This window comes from Chiloscyllium plagiosum, unplaced genomic scaffold (assembly GCF_037043375.1).
Source record: "Chiloscyllium plagiosum isolate Xiang-an unplaced genomic scaffold, Cpla_swu_hap1 HiC_scaffold_14, whole genome shotgun sequence".
Classification (NCBI taxonomy): Eukaryota; Metazoa; Chordata; class Chondrichthyes; order Orectolobiformes; family Hemiscylliidae; genus Chiloscyllium; species Chiloscyllium plagiosum.
In genome coordinates this window covers 40020671-40042839 of record NW_028270152.1, presented here as the reverse complement: position 1 = coordinate 40042839, position 22169 = coordinate 40020671, and the positions used below count along the sequence as shown (strand labels likewise).

At 39.7% G+C, this 22169-nt stretch overlaps 1 protein-coding gene across 22 annotated transcripts in view; it reads right to left on the bottom strand.

The window, feature by feature from the left end:
- The window catches only part of slmapa (sarcolemma associated protein a), a 258658-nt gene that overhangs the window by 41060 nt on the left and 195429 nt on the right, over window positions 1–22169 (bottom strand). The window lies entirely within an intron of this gene.

Below are 22169 nucleotides of genomic sequence, written 5' to 3'. Positions count from 1 at the left end.
AAAAAAAAAGGATTGTTACAGTTACCAACCACCACTTTTTGCAATAGCTCAAGTGTTTCAGAACAAGACTGTTAATGCTGTGTATTCTGTGACAGTCCAAGACAAAAGAAAGCACATATAGACACACATGAATATGCTTTGGCTACAGCAATTTAAGATATTAATACATGCACTACCAGTCCTATTTTTGAAGGAGGAGAGAATGAATATAGTCCCCATCTAGAGTTAACAGTGAACACAGCATTGACGTTGCTTTATTAGGTACAGGTCATTTTTGAAGCATGGCTTTCATTTTACATGTAAATCTGCATTTGCTTTGCAATTTATTAGGGCTTCTCAGAGTAAATACAAATACCAATTCTGAATAATTAAGAGTGTCATCTCTAACTATGGGTGAGGTTCCAGATGACTAGATAGTGGCTGATGTTTAAAGAGGGATGTAAGGAGAAGCCTTGGAATTAAAGGCCTGTGAGTCTGACTTTGGGGGTATGGGGAAGTTGTTGGAGGTGATTCTGAAAGATAGGATTTATATGCATTTAGAGAGGCATTCCTGATTAGGGATAGCCACCATGTGAGGAAAACCATGTCTCATAAAGATTGTGTTTTTTTTAAAGAATTAACCAAAACGATTGATGAGGGCAAAGTAGTGGATGTTGATCACTTTGACTTCGGAAAAACATTTGACAAGGTTCCACATGGTAGACTGATTAGTAAAGTCAGATCAAATGGGATTCAGAATGAGCTTGCCAATTGGATATAAAATTGGCTGAACAGCAGGAGGCAGAAAGTGGTGGTACAGGGTTTTTTTTCGGTCTGGAGGCCTGTTACTGGTGGTGTTCCATAGAGAACAGTGGTTGGGTCTGCTTTTGTTTGTTATTTATACAATTGATACAATCTTCTCAAAACTTGCTGACAAGTGATCTAGATCAGCATATAGAAGGCATAGTTAGTACATGTGCAGATGATACCAAAATTGGAGGTATAGGAAACAGTCAAGGAGGTTATCCAAGATTACAAAGAGATCTTGATCGATTGGGTCAATGGGTTGGGTAGTGGCAGATTTAGTTTAATTTGGGTAAATGCGAGGTATTGCATTTTGATAAAACAAACAAAGACTTATACAATTAATGGTAGGGCCTTGGGTAGTGTTGTCGAATAGAGAGACCCAGGGGTTAAGGTTCAGGTTCAGGTACCTAATTCGTTGAAGTTTCCATCATCGGTAGACAGGATGCTTAAGGCGGTATTTAACACACTTGCCTTCATCACTCAGCTCTTTAGGAACTGGGATGTTAAGTTGAGGTTGCACAGGATGTTGGTGAGGCTTCTTCTAGAGTACTATGTCCAATTTTGTTTGTCCTGTTACAGGAAGGATATTATCAAGCTAGAAAATGCTCTGAAAAGACTCACCAGCATATGTCTGGGAATAGAAAGTTTGAGTTATAGGGAGAAGCTGGATAGGGTGAAGCTGGATAGGGTGGGACTTTTTTCACTGGATGTGAAGGGGTAGGAGGTTGAAGGGTGGCCTTATAGAGGTTTTTAAAATTATGAGGAGCATAGATAAGGTTAATGGCAAAAGTCTTTTCCCTAGGATAGGGGAGTTCAAAACTAGAGGTCATCATTTTAAGGTGGGACAGGTTTTACATTGAAGTAGCAGACCATAGAAGAATGATCTTAATTTCTTTTTCCAGTGAAGGCAAAAGAAGATAAACAGCATCTAATTTGAACAATAAAACCATTTGAATTAGCCTAATAATAATAATAATAATTTGAAATATACTAATAACAATTAATAACTTGAAAAGTGACTAACCATTTGTGTAACAATGTATGCTTAAAATTTACAACTAATTTATTGCAAACAGATTTCAAAAATTAGCGTTTAAAAATTATTTTAAAAACTCAAAAATATGAAATGATTACTGGATAATAAGAAACTGCCAAATAATAATGCAACTTCACACAAGTTCAGCAATTTACCTACTCCCCCTGCGAAGGAAGATTGGGTTTACTTAAATGATGGTGTGTTCTGGTATGATATTGTAAAGAAACTGAATAGTCGGTGTTTTGAGAGGTGCATAATAGTCAGTCAATTATTTTTACTGCACAGTCTCACATAAAATGTTCCCTCCGTGCCACAAATTGGAGAAAACTTTTTAGAATTATTACTGCTTCTTCTCTTTCCTGCTGACTTCCCAAACTAAACTTGCATGATCTCAATATTATTTTGAATAACAAGTCATATATTGTGTGCTTTATCAACTGCAATATTCATGTTAAAAATACTTTATGATTAATTGTTTGCGTGAATGCATTTATATACTCGATTCAAAAAGCCAATAATAGCAAAATAATTTTAAATGCTCAACATAGCTTTGCATGACTACATGCCTGAACAATTTACAAGCTAAAAACAGGTCCTCAGAGTGTTTTCCTAGACCTCTTTTTTCCAATACATTGATGAGTGTGTCAACGTTGCTTCTTACTCTTGGCTAGAATTGGCAAATATTGTCAACTTTGATTCTAAATTGCACCCTTCTTGAAATTTCACACATTTGAATACTGATTTCCCCAGTCCCTTTCTTGACCTCCCCACCTCCGTTCTGGCTATCCATTAATGTCTACTGCAAACACATTGTTTATGCTTTTTCCAACCAGATTCTTGTAACAATTCTGTTCCATTCCAATACTGGGTACTACAACTAAAGTTATTAGCAGAAGTGAAATAGTGAACAGTAGGTTTTTGGGATACAATGCTTCCTTTCAACCAAAGAATGAATCATTGTTGTGCTTTGTTTTGAAAAATATTCTTATGATGAATTGCGTTTGTGGATTACTTGGGTGTCTCAGTTCAAATTCTAAAATCCACATGAGGGCATAAATGTCATCTGTATCTGACTTTTCATTGCTTTTTTGTTTCAACAATCTTGTGACAATGGGGGCTAACAGAAACACTTTGAATACCTAACCTTTTTGTTAACAGATTTGATATGACTGATGGCAGTTTAAATTAAGTATTATTATCACAAAGAGTTTGTCATGTCCATTTTAGAATGAGTAATGTGAAGTATATTTTAATGATAGAAGAAATAAGATCTGGGGAAAACTGTTATGGTTTTGCTCATGATCATTAATCTGATTCATTCGCGCTTGCATTTACTGCCCATCCATAATTGTCCTCGAGAAGGCAATTATGGAGTATCCTTCATGAACTCCTGCAGTTCATTTGCTGTTGATACACCCACAATGCAGCTGAGGAATGAGTTCCAGGATTTTGACCCAGTGATACTCAGATCGATATGTAGAAATCAAGATGGTGAGTGGTTTGGAGATGAATTGGCAAGTGGCAGTATTCCCATGTTTCTGCTGCCCTTGTCCTTTTAGATGGTAGTGGTCATAGGTTTGGAAAGTGCTATCTAAGGAACCTTGGTGAATTTCTGCAGTGAATTTAGTAGATGGTTCACATAGTTCTGAGCCATATATACTGGGCTGAATTTGATCAGTCCTCTGGGGACAGGCTGAGGGGGCAAGGGAAGACAGGGCAGGAAAAGTAGTGCAAGTCATTTCTCTGCCAGTCTACCAACTTTACCAGTTTCCACTTTGATGTCAAAGTTGCCAATTTGGCCATTAAAAGGTGCCTTCCTTGAAAGGATTGCGGGCATTTCAATCCTGATGGCCTCATGGTAGGCTCTTTGAGAGGTGGGGTTCCTGAACGTATTATGGGATGATGTCATGGCAATAGGGATCAAAATTTCCTAATTTGCTCCTGGGATGGCGAGGGCATTCACTTAGATGGGAAAGTGCAGTCCTTCTATGGCGTGCTTTGCTTCCAGACGTAATCTCAGCAGGGGCCACCACTTTCAGTGGCACTGCTGAAACTTCTAATCTGCCAGTCCTCAAATTTGGCCAGCAGCTTTCAGGAAGGCAGTTGCGATCAGTTGCCCACCTGATGCAAGATAAGATACAACCTTGGGTCCTGTATACAGTCAAAGCAGGGATAGTGCCTCCCTCTGAGCCTACTGATTGGAGACTAGATAAAAGAACAAAATTTAGTCCATATTTTCCAAGTTATTTGATGATCTATTGCAGACATTTGGAAAACAATGAGCAGCTTCTACTTGATTAAATGATCTTTACAGGAGTATGCATGGTTTATTGGTCACGAGAAGCATTATAATTTACAGATGGCTTGAAATTCAAGGATATTCTTTGATTCACAGGAAATATGAACTGTCTTTCAAATGTTTAGATGGCAAAAGGATCAGTAAAAACTCAGCTAAAGAACTGGTTTAAATGTTGTTAAATGATGAAAGTGAAGGGGCAGAAAGCTCACTAAAATAATAGATCAAACCTATGAATTGCAACCTTCCGTTAACTTTCCATTAGTACTGCTAGGTTATAGTAATAATTTCTTTTACAGTACCATGGGAATTTAAGATCCATACGAACATCATAAAAAGGCTTTATCTTGATGCCTCCAACCAACAAGATAATAATTCTAACACTAGGGGCAATGCCTTTGATAAGGTCCCACATAAGAAATTATTAGTCGTTCTGCTTTAATGCACGCTTTGTTAATGTGAATTCAATGTAACAAGACTGACGAATTGGGGACAGCGTTTCTAAAGCGTGAACTTTTACAACATATGTTGGCTGTAATAGACGATTACATCGCCTACAGTTTAAGCGCTGCTTCCAAGAGCAGGGGTTGCACAAGAATGCAACCATCACTTTGTAGAAGAACTACCTGTACTTTGGTAAAGTTAAAGCACATTGGATTGGGGTATTGTACTGATATGGATACAGAAAGATTGGCAGACAGGAAAGAAAGTAGGAATAAACTGTTCTTATTCAGAGTGGCAAGCAATGATTTTTCGGGTACCACAGGGGTCAATGCTTGGATCACAGCTACTTACAATACATATCAATAATTTAAATGAGGGAACTAAATATTTTATTTCAGGTTTGCAGATAACACAGAAGTGAGGAAGATGCAGAAATACTTCAGAGTTATTTGAACAAGTTGAATGATTGGCAAATCTATGGCAGACAAAAATATAATGTGGATAAATGTGATGTTTTGTGGCAAAAACAGGAAGGCAAACAGATACCTGAATGGTGTCAAAATGTGTGGTTCTGGAAAAATACAGCCAGTCAGGCAGCATCCAAGGAGCATGAGAGTCAATGTTTTGAGCATTAGCTCTTCATCAGGAATGTGGAGGGAGGATAATGGAGCTGAGAGATAAATGGGAGGATGGTGGGGCTGGGGGGGAAGGTAGCTAGGAATGCGATAGATAGATGAAGGTGGGGGGCGATGTTGGTGATAGGTCAGAGTGGAGGGTAAGCAGATAAGTTGGAAGGAAGATGGACAGGTTGGAAAGTTCAAGAAGGCGGTGCTGATTTGGAGGGTTGGATCTGAGATAAGGTGAGGAAAAGGGAGATCAGGAAAGTGGTGAAATTGACATTGATCCCGTGCGATTGGAGAGTCCCAAGACAGAAGATGATAGTTAGAATCTGGTGGAGGAGGCGGCCCAGGACTTGCATGTCCTTGGCAGAGTGGGAGGGGGAGTTGAAGTGTTCGGCCAGAGCAAGTTGGGGTTGATTGGTGCGTGTGTCCCGGAGATGTTCCCTGAAACGTTCTGCAAGTTGCTTTCTGTCTCCCCAATGTAGAGGGGACCACATTGAAAGCAACGGACAACGCAGATGAGGTGGAAGGAATTCTCTGCCGGACCTGGAAGGATCCTTTGGGGCCTTGGAGGGAGGTGAGGGAGAGGTGTGGGTGCAGGTTTTACACCTCTTGTGGTGGCAAGGAAAGGTGCCAGGAATGGAGGGTGTGTTGGTGAGTGATGTGGACCTAATGAGGGAGTCACAGAGGGAATGGTCTCTGCAGGATACTGAAAGAGGTGGAGGGGTATATATATCTCTGGTGGTGGGGTATGACTGTAGTGGCAACAATGGCTGAGGATGATACATTGTATCTGGAGGCTGGTGAGATGGAAGGTGAGAACCGGGGGGTGTTCTGTCCTTGTTGCAATTGAAGGGGTGGGGGTTCAAATGGTGGAAGTGCAGGAAGTGGATGAGATGTGCTGGAGGTCCCTAAAGTAGGAAAACCTGTCTACCTGACTTATCCCTATCACCTCCACTTTCATCCACCTATCACATTCCTAGCTATCTTACTCCAGGCAACCCTTCTCCCATTTATCTCTCAGCCTCCTTGGCTCCCCCCACCCACATTCCTGATGAAGTGCTTACGCATGAAATGTCAACTCTCCTGCTCCTTGGAAGCTGCCTGACTGGCTGTGCTTTTCCAGCACCACACTTTTTGACTCTAATCTCCAGCATCTGCAGTCCTCACTTTCTCCTGGATGTCTGAATGGTGCCAAATTGGGAAAGAGGGAGGTGCAATGAATCCAGGCTATCCTTATACACCAGTGACCAAAAATATGCATGCAGGTGCAGCAGGCATGAAGAAAGCAAATGGTACATTGGCCTTCATGATGAAAGGATTATAGTACAGGGAAAGGTGGGTCTTGCTGCAATTGTACAAGGCCTTGGTGAGACGACACCTGGAGTATTACATGCAGTTTTGGTCTCCTTATCCGAGATGTTCCAGCTATAGAGAGAGTGCAATGCAAATTTACCAGACTGACATATGGAGAAAGTTTGGACTTTAGAAGAACTAGACCAGATCTTACAAAAATCTTTAAAATTCTAATAGGTCTCGGCTGAATAAATGCAGAAAGGATGTTTCCGATGACCAAGGAGGTCAGAACCAGGTGTCACACTCTAAGGAGATGCGATAGACCATTTCTAACTGAAATGAGGAGAAATTTCTTCACTCAGTGTGGTGAGCCCATGGAATTCACTACCACAGAAAGGGGATGAGGCCAAACATTAAATATTTTTAAGAAAGAATTGGATATTGTTCTTGGGGATAAAGGGATCAAAAGGTATGGAGGGAAAATGGGAACAGCGCACTGATTTGGATGATTAGCCACATCATATTGAATGGTGGGGCAAGCTCAAAAAGCCAAATGACCTTGGAGTGTAGGTTCATAGCTCCTTGAAAGTGGAGTCGCAGGTAGATAGAATAGTGAAGGCGGCATTTGGTATGCTTTCTTTTATTGGTCAGAGTATTGAGTACAGGAGTTGGGAGGTCATATTGCGGCTGTACAGGACATTGGTTCGGCCACTTTGGAATATTGCATGCCGTTCTGGTCTCCTTCCTGTTGGAAATCTGTTGTGAAACTTGAAAGGGTTCAGAAAAGATTTACAAGGATGTTGCCAGGGTTGGAGGATTTGAGCTATAGGGAGAGGTTGAACAGGCTGGGGCTATTTTCCCTTGAGCGGAGGCTGAAGGGTGACCTTATAGAGGTTTACAAAATCATGAGGGACATGGATAGGATAAATAGACAAAGTCTTTTCCCTGGGGTCGGGGAGTCCAGAACTAGAGGGCAGAGGTTTAGGGTGAGAGGGGAAAGCTATAAAAGAGACAAAAGGGACAACGTTTTCACACAGTGGGTGGTACGTGTATGGAATGAGCTGCCAGAGGAAGTGGTGGAGGCTGGTAACAATTGCAACATTTAAAAGGCATTTGGATGGGTATATGAATAGGAAGGGTTTGGAGGGATATGGGTTGGATGCTGGCAGGTGGGACTAGATTGTGTTGGGATATCTGGTCGGCATGGACCGAAGGATCTGTTTCCATGCTGTACATCCCTATGACTCTATGACTACTGCTCAAATATCTACGTTTCTATGAAGTCTTACATGACAATAACAAACTGGAAAAAAATGGTAAACTCAAACTTCAAATAATCAAAACCTGCAGTTGTATAATGGGGAAGGTTTCAAAATTGATAGATATTATCAGATAAAATAATAAAAAAAAATCAAATTCTGAACACCTGAAAAAAAGCACAAAAACCAATTTGCTGGAAAATTAGAAAATGATCAGAAACTGTTCCTTACTGCTATCCAGTGGCAAAAGTTTGTACCCACACTCTGACAGTGAAACTGAATTAGAAAAATGGACACGCCAATTGGTAATGGCAGAAATATTTCACCCAAATTTGGAAATATGCATTTATGGGCATGAATTCAGTCCTAGCCAAGCTTTTCTTAAAGACAAACAAACAAATAAATAAATAAATAGCTAAGGATATTTTATTATTGATGTGTCATACATTCTAAGTCATTGCTAACAATTTTGCCTGGATTAGAAGATAGAGGTTTCAAGCCCTATTTCAGAGACTTGAACAAATCTAGGTTGGTGCCTCAGTAGAGAGCCAAAGAGTTCCTGCATTATTGAAGGTGCTGCTGCTCAATCTCTTCAAAAGATCCCAGAACATATTTCAAAATTTGAGGAGGCCAGTTCTCCACATTTTCTCCTGGCCAATATTTATCTTCCAAGCAACATTACTAAAAACATATTATTTGATTGACTGCTTCTCAATGAACTGTGAGAAATTAGCAGTCACATTCCCTACGTTACTGTCGTGACTACACTACAATATCATTTAATTGACAATGAAACTTTTTAAGGCCTCTTGTTATGTAAATTCAAGTTCTTTATTCTGCGGCCAACAAATCAAGCATCACTATGAAGTAATACAATGGTTACTGTGTAAAAAATTGACTTGGATATTCATTTGAAAATGTATAAAGTGTAATATTAAAATGAATAGCCAAGCAATACACAATAATACAAAGCAAAGATTCTTAGCATCTGTGTTGCAAGATCTCAACTTTAGATATTTAACAATCAAAATTCAACAAGCTCAGCATTGGGCTCTTGTCCACTGATTGAAAACAAAACAACTGTAAAACCACCATATACATATAATCACATCAATATTACAACCAATAACATTATGCCCCTGTGTTGATTAATAATTATGGAAAGGTATCATAGTGATTAGGTTATTGGACTAATAATCCAGAGGCATAAACTAATAACCCAGAAATGAGTGTTCAAATCCGACAAAAGATGGCTACTGTCCCACATAGGACAAGAGGATCAGTCATAGATTTTCAGAAAAATTACTGCATTCCAATCCCTATTCATGCTTATCCAAACAAACTAACAGAGAATGACAGTCCTTGACATCAAGGCCTCATTTGACCGAATGGGGCATCAAGGAGCCCAAGCAAAACTGGAATCAATGGGTAGAAGGGCAAACTCTCTGCTGATTGGAGTCATACCTGGCATGAAGGATGATGATTTTGGTTGTTGGAGGTCAATCATCTCAGCTCCAGGACATCTCTGCAGGAGTTATTCCTGATCCTCCTTCCATCATAAGGTGAGAAGTGGGGATGTTGGCTGTAGATTGCACAATCTTCAGCACCATTTATGCCTTCTTAGATGCTTAAGCAGTCCTTGTTCAAATGCAACAAGATCTGGATAATAACCAGGCTTGGCCGACAAGTGGTAGTAACATTCATGCCACAAAAATGCCAGGCAATGACCATCACCAAAAAAAAGACAATCTAACCACCACACCTTAACGTTCAATTGCATTACCACCAATATTGACATTCGGGACCTCCACTGACCAGAAACTCAATTGCACTTACCACATGAACACGCTGGCTACAAAAGAAGTCAGAGGCTAGGAATACAGTGGCAAATAATTCACCTTCTAACTCCCCATAGCCTACAAGGCACAGTCAAATTGATGGGATACTCAACATTTCGCCTGGATAAGTTCAGCTTTAACAACATTCAAGAAACTTGACACCATTCAACAGAAAACAGTCCCTTGATTGGCACCACATCCACAAACATCCACTCACTCCACCAGCAGTGTATACAATCTATATGATACACTGCAGAAATTCACTAAAAATCCTTAGACAGCACCTTCCAAACCCACAGGATACAGGAGGAAAAGGGTAGTCAAGTTCTCCTCCAAATCACTCACCATCCTGACCTGGAAACATATTGCCGATCCTTCACTGTCACTGGGTCAAAATCCTAGAATTCTGTCCTGAAGGACATTGTGGGTCAACCAACAGCACATGGCCATTAGCAGCTGAAGGAGGCAGCTCACCACCGCCTTCTCAAGAACAACTAGGGATGGACAATAAAATGTGAGCCAGCAGCAATACCGACGTTCCAAAAACGAAAAAGAAAAAATTAACAGCTCACTTCTACTCTGAATTACAATGTTCTAAAATAATCTTGAAGTTTATCAAACACCAAGCAGAAAGGAGTACTTAAAAAGGATTCCCAAATGCAAAAGCATTACCATGTGAAAAGGAAGAAAAACAAGGAAAAATGTTGGAACATATTCTGTTAAATGTGAAAACATACACTGGATAGCATAAATTACATGAAAAATTATAAGTAGCACCTATCTATGTTTATGATCAATTATGTAATGGGAGCTATTGTTTAGGTGACATCCAACATCAAGGTGTTATACATTATTTAAATTACATGCAGTTCATTAAAGGTTAATCTGGATACCAATGGGATCCAGGAAACATTATCCAGTCTGCTTATTTGATCATAATTCTGGGTTTTATTTTAAGTTATTATAATGCTTATGTTAGCAAGTTTATGAGATGGAAATATAGTAGTCCCTCCACCCCGTACCCACAAGGGATACGTTTAAAGTCCTATGGCGGAAGCCCAAAACCACGGACAGGAACAAACCCATTAATTTAAGTGGGAAATTGTCTGTCCTGGCAGCCCTCTGGTCCCTGGTTCTGGAAGGTTCCGGCAGCAGTAAACCACGGTAACTGAAACTACGGAAAACACTTCTGTGGACACAGGGGTCACCATGTACTCAAGATAACCCAACATTTAGGTTTAAATTTTAGTCAAAGAGCAGCAATATTTTAAAACTGAGCTCAAATTTGATGGCTGAGAAATAGAATTTAATGTACACTTCATTAATTTACAGCAGGACAAATTTAATGGAAAAAAAGGCGAAAAAGACTAAAAAAGATGAGTTAAGAAATTGATGTTCTTATTGATGGCTTGGGAAAAGAAGAGAGCACAGCTAGAAGGGAACCATACTTTGAGAAAAGAGATTAAATATATTTGACAGTTCAGAACTAAAATGCACTGAAATACCAGAAAAAAGGAAGCAAAATTGTAAAATCAGAAGAGTCATTTCGGAATGAAATCACAAAGTGCTTTCACAGAATCGGTACTGAAAACCTCGAACCCCCTCCTTTCTTCTATTGGCCATAAATGGTAGGTCAGCTAAAGTTTTGAAGACTGAGCATGACAGATTACATTGGATGTGCAGCTCAGAAACATGTCATGCAACCTGTAAGTCCATGCTGAAATTTGCACTTTATTCAAACCCTGTTCCATCTTATGAAATCTAAGTTGATTATGCTAATCCTCTATTCTCAGTTCCCTTGCGTTTATCCAGCTTTCCCTGAAATGCATCTGTTATATCCTCTTCAAACATATCCTATCGTAGCAATTTCCAAGTTGTTAACTTTGCAAAGTATATTTGTCTGAATTCCCATTATGATTTATTGCTAACTATCCTTTATTGAAGATCTCCAATTGCATTCTTCCTCATAAATGAAAATATGGGGCTAGATTTTCATTTTGGATGGGAATCAAAAACAGGGGGAGCCTTTGACATAATGACCCGATCTCCTGTCCCGACTGGCAGCACATAGTAACTTGATTTTCATGATATACAGTCAGGGTCAAGTTGGAATTAAACCTGCAGAGAATCACACCAGGCGGAGAAAAAGCCGAGCAATGTTGGAGTGCCTGATTAAAAGGCCCACTCCATTCACGAAGACATCAGCCCAGATCTCAAGATCAATGCAAGATTACCTGATCCTGAATTCCACCTTCTTCAACCCCACCCCTACTCTTCTACCACCATCCATTCAGCCCTCAACCCACTCTCACCTTCCTCTATGTAATGCTAAATCCACCTCACCACCCAGATCCCCTTAACCTTAAGGGCAAAACAGTAACTAGGGAGTGAATAGGGCCTCTTTAAAAAATCAGAAAGGCTACCTGTGTGTGGAACCAGGACATGGATTTCACATCAGTGTTTACTGTGGAGAATGATATGAAAGTTAGAGAACTTAGGGAAACAAATAGTTATATCTTAAAAGTGCCCATATTGCAGAGGAATAGATGCTGGACATCTTAAAACACACAAAAGGTGGATAAAACCCTGGGACTTGATCAGGTGTATCCGAGCACTTAATGGGAAGCTAGGGAAGTGACTGCTGAGCCCTCTGCTGAAATATTTGTAGCAATAGCCACGGGTGAGGTGCTGGAAGACTGGAAGGTTGGCTAGAGTGGTGCCATTATTTAAGAAAAGTGGTAAGGAAAAGCCAGGGAACCACAGAGCTGTGAGCCTGATGTAAGCAGTGAGTAGGTTGCTCAAGGGGATTCTGAGGGACAAGATTGACATGTATTTGGAAAGACAAGGACTGATTAGGGATAATCAAAGTGGCTTTGTATGGGGGAAATTTTGTCTCACTAACTTGACAGCTTTTGAAGAAGTGACAAAGACTAATGAAGACAGAGTGGTGGAAATGATGTAGATGGACTTCAATAAAGGCATTCTACAAGGTTCTGCATAGTAGACTGGTTAGATCACATTGCATGCAGGGAAAACTAGCCATTTGGATACAGAATTGGTTTGAAGGTTGGAGACAGAGAGTGGTGCTGGAGAGTTGCTTTTCAGGCTGGTGACCTGTGACGAGTGATATGCCACAGGGATCGGTGCTGGATCCACTGCTTTTGTTAATTTATATAAATGATTTGGATGGGAATATAGCAGTATGGTTAAGTTTGCAGATGACAGTGTAGTGGACAGCGAAGATTACCTCAGATTACAATGACACCTTGATCAGATGGGCAAAATGGGCTAAGGCATGGCAGATGGAGTTGAATTTAGATAAATGTGAGGTGCTACATTTTGGTAGGGCAGGACTTGTACACTTAATGGTATGGACCTGGGGTGTGTTGCCGAGCAAAGAGACCTTGGGCTGCAGGTTCATAGCTCCTTGAAAGCGGAGTCACAGGTAAACAGGATAATGAAGATGACTTTTGATATACTTGCATTTGCTGGTCAGTACAATGAGTATAGGAGTTGGGAGGTTATGTTGCAGCTACATTGGTTAGGCCACTTTTGGAATTCTGTATTTAATTCTGGTCTCCCTGTTATAGGAAAACCATTATGAAACTTGAAAGGGTTCAGAAAAGATTTACAAGGATGTTGCCAGAGTTGGAGGGTTTGAGCTATAGGTTTTGAACTACTGAGATCATCAGAGGCCGAGGAATGCCCTTATAGAGATTGATAAAATCACGAGAGGCATGGATGTGGACCTTTCCCCTTGGTAGGGAAGTCCAAAACTAGAGGGCATAGAGGTTTATGTTGAGGGGGGAAAAGATTTAAAAGGGACCTAAGGGGCAACTTTTTCATGCAAAGGGTGGTGTGTCTATGGATTGAACTGCCAGAGGTGGTGTTGGAGGCTGGTACATTTACAACATTTAAAAGGCATTTGGATGAGTACATGGATAGGAAGAGTTTAGAGCGACATGGGGCAAACGCTGGCAAATGGGGATAAATTTAGAATATCTGGTCAGCATGGACGAGTTAGACCAAAGTGTCTGCTTCCATGTTGTACATTTCTATGACTGTATGACTCTATAATCCAGTATCCATTACATATAAAACTCACCAGCCTTATAGTAACATTGAAAAGTCTTTGAGAAGCGCATTACTCTGTCAAAATAAACAACCAGTCCTTGAAAATCCATTTTAAAAAGCCACAATCATCTCAACTGTTCATACATCAGGTGAAATAAAAGTGTTCAGTCCCCTTAACAACTGTGACATTAGAAGGTTTAGAAGTCAGCCAGTCATCAATAATGAGATTCCACTGCACAATGGTATTTAAATAAAAACCCTTGTTGAGCTGATTCTACTTGTGGCTTTGGAACTCAAATGATTCATAAAGAAGTTCCACTGAAGAACCGTCATCTTAAAGATCATTCATAATTCCAAAACTCATTATTGATAGCTTTAATTTTTCCCTTTGTCAAATTGCAGAACCTCAAATGTCATAATATCTGCATTATTACCTAAGCCATGTGCAAATTCACATACGACAAATCACATTAATGTATGGTGCAAATGCGACAATACTGCCCCTTTAACAAGGTTATGCTGTCCTTCGATTCTTTTTCAGAGGTCGTAAAAGCAACAATTCTGAAAAGTCTGGCTTGGATGGGTTTTAGGGCCAAATTGATCATAGCTAACAGATACTGCCTCAGACAAAAGGCTTTTAAGTTTTAAAGAAAACATGTACAATAAAAGGGGAGAGGCCTGTTCTCCCAGCTCAGCTTTTCTTTGGTTTGGTTTGGTTTTAGCAGTCTGGCTTTTCACTGAAGTCAGTCAGTTCAGTTTGAGGCTGCTGGTGCAAGGAACAGCTACATGGAAGGTGTTCCACGCTGAATCCCTCTGCCATGTCTCTCTCTCTCCTGTAAGACCCTGTGTTTGATTTTACCTTTTTGCCAAGGGTTGTTTATGGGGAATGTTCCAATATTTGAGTTGAGATAATCTGTTGGGTTTTCAGGAGGTTAAGTTATACTGTACTCTGTTTGAGTTTCATTTGGTAATCTTGTAAATAAATTCTGTTTTGTCTAAAACTAAGTAGTTTGACCAGCTATATCTCTCCTGGAATAGACACTTTAGACCTGCTTAAAACAACTAGCCAAGTTAGGGCGCGGGCTACTTTCTTGAAATGTTTTGAGGGGGACCATGGGCAAGGGCTCCATGTGAATTGTGCTGGGATCGATGTTTTTTGCCAAGAGCACAATGAGGGAAGTACAGATTATCTGGATACTGGGACCAAGGACAAAATTTGGGAAGATATGATAAATCAAAGAGTAAAGTCAAGGCCAAAGAGAAAGACATTAATATGGGAAATGATAAACAGATCATGACAGGAAGGAATAGAGAGTACAAATCTAAGAGTCAACCAATAGATAACAGTAGAATTTATAAAGAGAATAAAAAGATAAAGGGAAAAGGCACTGTATGTCAATGCACATAACATTCAAATCAAAACAGATGAACTGACAGCACAAATGGGAATGAACAAGTACAATCTGGTGGCTATTACAGACACATGACAGCAGGATGACATGGATTGGGACATAAACCTTGAAGGGCACAGAACATTTAGGAATAACAGGAAGCAAGAAAAGGTGGAGGCATGGCTCTTCTTGTAATAAAGGTTTTGGCACAATACAGAGGAATGACATCAGCTCAGGAAATCAAGATATAGAAACAGTTTGGATAGAAATGAGATATAAAGGCAGAAGTCACTTATAAGAATAATATCCAGACATAAGCACACAATTGTGAGGGACATAAAGGAAAAAGTAATGAGAACTTATTGGAAAGGAATGGTAATAATCATGGGAGATTTAAAGCTACACATGGACTGGTAATGTCAGATGGCTAGAAGTAACCCAGACAAGGAATTCACAGAATACTTTCAGGGTAGTTTTTTGGAATGGCACGTTCTTGAGCTGACTAGAAAACAGGATAAACTTGACCTGGTAATGTGAAAATGAGATGGAATTAATGAATGATCTCACAGTGAAGGCATCCCTGATAGCTTAAATCATAATATGATTGAATTTTACATTGATGAAAACTAGGACCTTTTGTTTCAAAACTTATAAAGGGACAATTATGAGGACATAAAACAGAGCTGGCTAAAGTCAATTGACAAATTAGGTTAAAGAATAGGCCAACAGAAATGCAGTGCCAAATATCTAACATGATATTTTAAGAATAGACAGAATACATGCATTCCAAAAAGTAAGAGAATTTCTAAGGCACAGAACCATCATCTAGGGCTAACCAGAAATGTTAAAGATAGTATTAGACCTGTCTGTATCAATGGTGCTGAGGTGGAGATGGGTGGGAACATCAAGTTCCTGCGAATAATGATCAGCAACAAGCTGTCTTGGTCAACCCATGTCAACAAGATGGCCAAGAAAGTACAATAATCCTCTACTTCCTCAACAGGCTAAGGAAATTCAGCATATCCACAAAGACTGTTACCAATTTTTATAGATGCACCATAGAAAGAATCCTATCTGGTTGCATCACAGTGTGGCATGGCAACTGCTCTTCCCAAGACCGCAAGAAACTACACAGTGTTGTGAAAACAGTCCATCACGCAAACTAGCCTTCCATCCACTGCATAATCAATGCTTTCCACTACCTTGGGAAATCAACCATAATCAAAGACGCCTCCCGCCCTGGTCATGCTTTCTTCCACCCTCTTCCATCGGGCAGAAGATACAGAAGTTTGAATACATGTACAAACAGATTCAAGAACAGCTTCTCCCCTGCGGTTATCAGACTTTTGAACGGACCTCTCAAATGTTAAACAAAAACAGAAGTTAGTGGAAAAGCTCATCACGTCTGGCAGCATTTGTGAAGAGAAATCAGAGTTAATGTTTCAGGTCCCGGTGACCCTTTCTCAGTTCTGAGGCCCTTTCTCAGAAACGTTAACTCTGATTTCTCTTCACGGATGCTCCCAGACTTGCTGCGCTTTTCCAGCGACTTCTGTTTTTATTTCTGATTTAAAGCATCCACAGTTCTTTTGGTTCCACTCAAATGTAAATGTTGATTTCTCCCCTTCAACTTCTCTGCAGCTGTAACACTGTATGCTGCACTTTTTTACAACCCTGACACAGTTTGTATGGTACGATCTGCCAAACAATACTTTTCATTGTATCTCAATACATAAGACAACAATAAATCAAATCAAACTAAATCAAAGAGGTAAAGCATATAAATGTGTAAAGACAAGTGGCAGGTGGGAAAATTGCACAGAATAGAGACATTGAGTCATATAGCACAGAGACAGATCTTCGGTCCAACTCATCAACACTGACTAAGTTTCCCAAATCAAATTGGTTTCACTTGCCTGTGTTTGGCCCATATCTCTCCAAATGTTTTCTAATCTTGTACCTATTCAAAAGTTTTTTGAATGCTGTAAACATATTTGCATTTAGAACTTCCTCTGGCAGTTAGTTCCACATATGAATTACTCGATGTAAAAGTTGTCCTTTAGATTTAACAAGGACCCTTCTCCTCTCACCGTAAAAATATGTCCCCTCTTTTTTGAACTCCCCATCCTAGGGGAAAGATCTTTGCTACTCACCTTATCTATGCCCCACATGATTTTAAAAACCTCGAAAAGGTCATCCCTCAACATCCTAAGCCCGGCCTTTCCATATAACTCAAACCCTCCAGTCCCGGCAACATTCTGGTAGATTTTTTACGAACCCCTCCAATTTAATGATATACGTTATAATTTAATAGTATTATAGGATATTATAATATCCTATAATAACAGAACTGTACACAGTACTCCAAAGGTAGCCTCAGCAATATCCTGTACAAGCTCAACATGACGTCCCAATTCTTATACTCATGGTCTGAGCAATGAAAGCAAGCGTGTTAAACATCTTAACCACTCTGTCTACCTGTGATGAAACTTCAAAAGAACTGTGTCCTTGTACCCCTGGATGTCTCTATTGAAACATTATCTAGGACACTACCTTTAACTGTATAAGTCCTACTCTTGTTTATTTTACCAAAATACAATACCTCGCACTTATCCAAATAAAACTCCTTCTACCTCAGTTCATTGGCCAAGATCCCTTTGTAATCGATGGCCTCCTTCGCTGTCGATGATACTATTAATTTTGCTGTCAACTACAAACTGACTATCCAAGCCTCCTGAATTCTCATCTGAATCCTTTTTTTTTTATAAAATGACAAACAAAGGTGGAGGCAAGGACTGATGAGGGAGAGTCATCATGGCTTTGTGCATGGGAAATTCTGTCTCACAAACTTGAATGAATTTTTTTGAAGAAGTAACCAAAAACATTGAGAGCAGAATGGTAGACATTGAATACACGGACTTCAGTAAAGCCTTTGACAAGGCTTCCGCATGGTAGACTCATTAGTAAAGTTACATCATGTAGGATGCAGGGAGAGCTTGCCAGCTGGATACAAAATTGGCTTGACAGTGGGAGACAGAAATTAGTGATGAAGAGTTGTTTTTAGGACTGAAGGCCTGTGACCAGCAGTGTTCCGCAGGGATTGGTGCTGGGTCCACTTTTGTTTGTCATTTACATAAAAGACATGGATCCTCTTTCTCAGAATCCTCTCCAACAATTTACTCATCACTGATGTCAGATTCAGATTCATAGTTCTATAGTTCCCAACCTTTTTCTTACAACCTTTCTTAAATAAAGACACATTAACCACTCTCCAGCCCTTTCGCATCTCACCAGTGGCTGTAGGTGATACAAATATCTCTGACAGGGGCCTTGCAGTTTCTTTCCTAACTTTCCACAACATCCTGGGATACACTTGATCAGGTCTGGAGGTTTATCTACCTTTGTGTTTTTAAGGCCTCCAGCAAGTCCTCAGCTGTAACAGGGATTGCTTTCAAGACATTAATATTTATTTCCCTGGGTTCCCTAGCCTCAGTTTCTTTCTACATAGTAAAACCTGACACAAAATATTTGTCTTATATCTGTCCCATTTCCTGTGGTTCCACACATGGATAACCTTGATGATCTTTAAGGGGCCCTATTCTCTTCCTAGATGTTCTTTTGCTCTTAATGTACATGTAGAATCTCTTTGGATTATCCTTAGTTATCCTTAGCCTTATCTGCCAAGGCTATCTCACATCCCCTTTTTGCCTTCTTGATTTCCCTGGCGGGGGGCGGGGGGGTGGGCGGAAGAGGTGGAAAGGAGTCATGTTGTGATTATACAGGACATTGGTGAGGCCTCTACTGGAATAGATTACTTACAGTGTGGAAACAGGCCCTTCGGCCCAACAAGTCCACACCGACCCGCCGAAGCGCAATCCACCCAGACCCATTCCCCTACATTTACCCCTGCACCTAACACTACAGGCAATTTAGCATGGCCAATTCACCTGACCTGCACATTTTTGGACTGTGGGAGGAAACCGGAGCAACCGGAGGAAACCCACGCAGACACGGGGAGAATGTGCAAACTCCACACAGTCGCCTGAGGCAGGAATTGAACCCGGGTCTCTGGCGCTGTGAGGCAACAGTGCTAACCACTGTGCCACCGTGCCGCCCACTACTTCATCCAGTTCTGTTTGCCCAATTATAGAAAGGATATTATTAAGACGGACAGAGTTCCGAAGAGATTTACCAGGATGTTTTCGGGTATGGAAGTTTTGACAAAGAAAAACTGGATAAGCTAGGAGTTTTTTCACTGGAGCATAGCAGGTTGAGAGGCAACCTTACAGAAGTTTTGTAAAATAATGAGTGTTTAGATAGGTTCTTGGTAGTTAATCTTTCTGTGGAATGGGAGATCCCAAGACTAGTGGGCACATTTTAGAAGCTGAGAGGTGAGAGATTTAAAAAAGACAGGAGGGCAAATTTTTTTTATACAGAGGGTGGTTCGCATGTGGAATGAACTTTCTGAGGAAGTGGTGGATATGGGTACAATTGTAATGTTTAAAAGACATTTGGATAAATACATGAATTGGAAAGATTTGGAGGGATATGGACCACAAGCAGGCAGAGGGATATGGACCACAAGCAGGCAGATGGGACTAGCTTAGTTTGGGATTATGTTTGGCTTGGACTGGTTGGATTGAAGGGTCTGTTTGTGTGCTGTATGGCTCTATGACTGCCCTTACACCCCTTATATTCTTCAAGAAACTCATGGAAACAAACACTTTGGTCCAAGGAGTCCATGCCAACCATAATCACAATCTAAATTTGTCTCACCTGTCTGTGCTTGGCCCATATCCCTCCAAACATTTCCTACTCATGTACCTATCTCAACATCTTTTAAACGTTTTAACTGTAGCCACATCCATCATGGCTTCTGGAAGCTCATTCTACACATGAACTACCCCGTGTAAGAAATTTGCCTCTCAGTCCTGTACAACCACAACATAACCTCCCAATTCCTATATTCTAAGGTCTGAGCAATGAAGGCAAGCATGCTAAATGTCTTCTTAACCACCCTACCTGTATATGATGCAAACCTCACAGAATTACGTACCTGAATACTAGGTCTCTCGGTTTTACACTACACAAGACCCTATATTTAATTGTATAAGTCTTACCTTTGTTTGTTTTACCAAAATGCAATACGGCTCATTTATCCAAAGTAAACGCCATATGCCACTCTTGAGCCCATTGACCCAATTGATCAAGATCTCTCTGTAATCTTAAAAAACCCTTTTCACTGTCCACTATACCATCAATCTTGGTGTCATCGGCAAACTTACTAACCATGCTTTCTATGTTCTCATCCAAATCATTTATGTAAATGACAAACAAAACTGTACTTGTCAAAACTCTTTGGATTACCCTTCACACTATTTACCAAAGCTATCTCATATCCTCTCTTTGCCTTTCTGATCTCCCTCTTAAGAATACCCTTATATTGTTGGAAAGATTCATTTGAACCCAGTTGTTTAGATCCATTATATGATTCTTGTTTAATCTTGACTAGCACCTCAATATCTTTATTCATCCATTGTTTTCTAATCCTATCAGCCTTACTGTTTACTCTAATAGGAACATTATGACTCTGAACTCTCATCATTTCACATTTACAAGTCTCTCATTTGCCAGTCATCCCCTTATCTTCAAGCAGTCTATTCTTATCAACTCTTGAAAGTTCCTGTCTCATACCATCAAAATTTGCCTGACTTCAACTTTTATACCTATCATTTTCCATAGTTATATTGAAACTAAAAGAATTATGATCACTGGTCCCAAAGTGCTCACCGACGAACACTTTAGTCACTTAACCTGCCATTTTTTTCCTCGAGAAGGTTAGCTTTTGCTTCTTCTCTAGTAGGTACATCTACATACTGAAATAAAATTTTCTTGAATATATTTAATAAATTCCACACTATCCGCGCCCTTAACATTATGGCCCACACTATGTTTGAAAGTTAAAATCCCCTACTATTACAATTCTATTATTCTTACATATATCAGAGATCAATATACATATTTTCTCCTCAATTTCCCTCTATTAATTTAAAGCACACAAATAATTACCAATAAAAAAAGAACAAGGAAACAAAATTTAGAGTACAGGGAAAGCTAGCCAGACATATTAGGAAAAAACAGGTACAAGTTTTCTATACATATTTTAAGAAAAGAAAAAGTTAACAAAGTGAGCACAGGTCCAATGGAAAATGAGCCTGGAGAATTGATAAGGACAATAAGGAGTTGGCAGATGAATTGAACAGATATTTTTCATTGAGCTTCATTATACAGAACATCAAAAACATTCCAGAAGCATTGAGAAAATAGGAAATGAAAGATAGAGAAGAACGCAGAAATATTACGATCACCAAGAAGTGGCATTGAGCAAATTAATGGAGCTGCAGGCTACTACGTGCCCAGGTCTTGATGGACTTCATTCAATAATATTAAAGTGGCTAATGAGATAGCTGATGCATTGGTTTTCATTTATCAAAGTTGCAGATGGTCCAATTAGATAAGAAGATCATGAATATAAATAACTTTTATTCAAAAAAAGGAGATAGAAAGCTGGAAACTACAAGCCAGTTGGTATGATATTTTGTCATAAGGAAAATATTACAATATATTATTGACATTTTAGCAGGACACTTGGATAGATTAAAGGTAATCAGACATGAGAATTGGTGAAAGTATTACACTTAGCAATTATGATAGCTAACAGAATTTTATTATTTATCATGAAGTGGGCAATTAAGTAGGTAGATTATACTCAGTTATACAGGACATTGGTGAGACCACAACGAGAGTATTATGTATCGTATTAGTCACTTCATTTAAAGACGAATGTAAACATGTTGGAGACAGTTCAGAGATTAATGAGGAAAGGTTGGACAGGTTTGTACCTGCTAGAGTTTAGAAGAGTAAGAAGTGGCTTGATAGAAACAGAAAATCCTGAGGAGTCTTGACATCGTCGGCGTAGAGAGCAATGTTTCCTCATGAGGAAATCTTGGGAATCTAGAATTGGGCTCCCTGTTTAAAGATCAAGGTCTTTAAAATTTTATTCATTCATGGGCAGGCCAGCATTTATTATCTGCCCCTAGTTACCATTGAAAAGGTGATTGTGAGCTGTTTT